This window comes from Triticum dicoccoides, chromosome 5A (genome assembly GCF_002162155.2).
Source record: "Triticum dicoccoides isolate Atlit2015 ecotype Zavitan chromosome 5A, WEW_v2.0, whole genome shotgun sequence".
NCBI classification, from domain to species: Eukaryota; Viridiplantae; Streptophyta; class Magnoliopsida; order Poales; family Poaceae; genus Triticum; species Triticum dicoccoides.
In genome coordinates, this window is record NC_041388.1 from 667,598,379 (window position 1) to 667,601,180 (window position 2,802).

A 2,802-nucleotide genomic window follows, 5' to 3' on the forward strand; every position below is an offset into this window, starting at 1 on the left:
TGGGCGCTGACATCCCCCTCTCCTTCAGAACCGGCTTGACCCCAAGCCGGGGCACGTGGAAACAACTGGCGAAGCGAGTCCTTGTCCTCCCAGGTTGCTGTAGATGCATCTCCACCACTCCACTGGATCAAGGCTTGAGCCACGGAACGATTGTCCGATCGCCGAATGTGCTCCTGCAGGATCTTAACAGGAACTTGGAGATGAGCATCAGCACAAGGGAGCGAATCAAGTACCTCGTACTGTGGTTGCACAAAGCGCTTCAGTTGTGAGACATGAAAGATGGGGTGGATCCTACTAGCTGCTGGCAATTGCAACCGGTAAGCCACCTCTCCAATTTTCTCCAGGATGAGGAAAGGCCCAAAGTATTTGAATGCAAGTTTATGATTCGCCCAGTGCGCCACTGACGATTGCACATACGGCTGGAGCTTGAGAAACACCTTGTCACCCACCTCAAATGTCCTCTCCGTGCGATGTTTGTCAGCCTGGCATTTCATTCGCTGCTGAACACGCAACAAGTGTTGACGAACTGATTGTTGCACAACCTCCCTGGCTTCCAACCACTGATGCAGATCAATTGGAGCAACCGTATCTGAAGCTGATATCCCAAAATACCTGGGGCTATGTCCATAAAGAACTTCAAACGGCAATTTGTTGAGAGCTGAATGCCAGTTAGTATTGTACCAGAACTCACACAGGGGAAGCCACTTGGACCACTTGCTGGGGTGGGCACTGATAAAGCATCTCCGGAAACACTCAACCCGTTGATTCACTCGCTTGGTTTGGCCGTCAGTCTCCGGATGGTATGCAGTGCTCATGTTAAGTACATCTCCGGTTTTCTTGACCAAAATTTGCCAAAAATTGCTGGTAAAGATAGGGTCCCGGTCTGACACAATGTACAGCGGCATGCCATGAAGCTTATAGACATTGTCCAGGAAGAGATCGGCAATTTTCTGGGCCGTGTAAGGGTGTTTGACAGGAACAAAGTGGCCATACTTTGTAAATTTGTCGATGATGACCATAATGCACTCAAACTGGCCTGCAGGAGGTAATCCTGAGATAAAGTCCATTGTCACTGTTGCCCAGGCCTTGGCAGGTACTGGCAATGGTGATAGCAGTCCCGGGTAGGCCACACACTCAGGTTTCGCTTGCTGACACACTAAGCAAGATAGCACAAACTGTTGAAACCTTCTTCATACCAACCCACTTAAAGAGAGCACGAATTCTCTTATACGTAACTGGGAAACCAGAGTGCCCTCCCAAAGGTGTGTTATGAAAATCTTGACAAATTCTGATATGCAAGGTGCTGTCATTACCCACCCAGATGCAACCTTTGTACTTTATTAACCCATTGACCAGCTGAAATTTATCTTTGGAGCCCGGTTGCAGGGTCAGTTGGCACCGTAACTCTTGTGCTTTAGGATCATTTGTGTAACTCCTAACAACTTCATCTATCCAACTGGGTTGAGCACATGATATTGCTAGCAGCAGAGAATCTGCATGAGGCCTTCTAGAAAGAGCATCCGCTGCTGAATTGTCAGATCCTTTCTTATACACGATCTTATAGTTGAGGCCCATCATTTTGGTGAGTGCTTTTTGCTGCCAAGGGGTGTGTAATCTTTGATCAGACAGATTAACCAAACTCTTTTGATCTGTCTTAATAATGAACTCCTGAAATTGCAAGTATGGTCTCCACTGTTCAATAGCTAGTAATATTGCCATGTATTCCTTCTCATATATAGAAAGACCTCTGTTCTTAGGACCTAGGGCTCTGCTAACAAATGCAATTGGATGATCCTGCTGCATGAGAATAGCCCCAATACCCACTTCACATGCATATGTTTCCATCACAAACTGCTTGGAGTAATCTGGAAGAGCTAATACAGGAGCATGAATCATAGCTTGCTTCAGTGTTTGAAAAGCTAATTCAGTAGCAGGAGTCCACACAAATATAGCCCCCCTTTTCAACAATTCAGTCAGGGGTCTGCTAATCACACCATAGTTTTTGATAAACTTTCTGTAGTACCCAGTTAATCCCAAGAATCCTTTGACCTACTTCACATCAGTAGGAGTTGGCCAGTTCTTAACAGCTGTGATTTTACTGGCATCAGTGGAAACCCCCTTGTCACTTATGATATGACCAAGGTAAGCAATCTCTTGTTTGGCAAAATCACACTTAATGAGTTTCACCTTCCATTATTTCTCTAGCAGAATACCCAAGACCTTGTCCAAGTGTATGAGATGTTGCTTGAGAGGTTTGCTGAAAACTAGGATATCATCAAAGAAACATACAGCACAGGGATCCTCACCTCTCAGGACTGGAGCTAGATCTGTGTTCATTGCCCCTTGGAATGTATTAGGAGCTCCAGTCAGCCTCATGGCCACAACAGTGAATTCATAGTGACCAGTGTGTGTCTGGAAGGTAGTTTTAAACTCTTCTCCTGGTGCAAGTCTGATCTGATGGTATCCTGCTCTGAGGTCCAATTTAGAAAACCAACAAGCACCAACAAGTTGATCTAGGAGCTCATCAATAACAGGGATAGGGTATTTGCTTTTCACTGTGAGTGCATTGACATGTCTGAAGTCTATGACCAACCTCCAAGCTCCTTCTTCCTTCTTTTTGACCATTAGTGCTGGAGAAGAGAAAGGGCTGTTACTCACTTGAATTAACCCTCCCTGCAACATTTCTGCTACCTGTTTTTCCATTTCAACCTTCAGGTGAGGAGCAATTCTGCATGGCCGAATGGACACTGGCTGAGCTCCAGGTATCAGGGGAATATTGTGGTCATATTGTCTTTTGGGAGG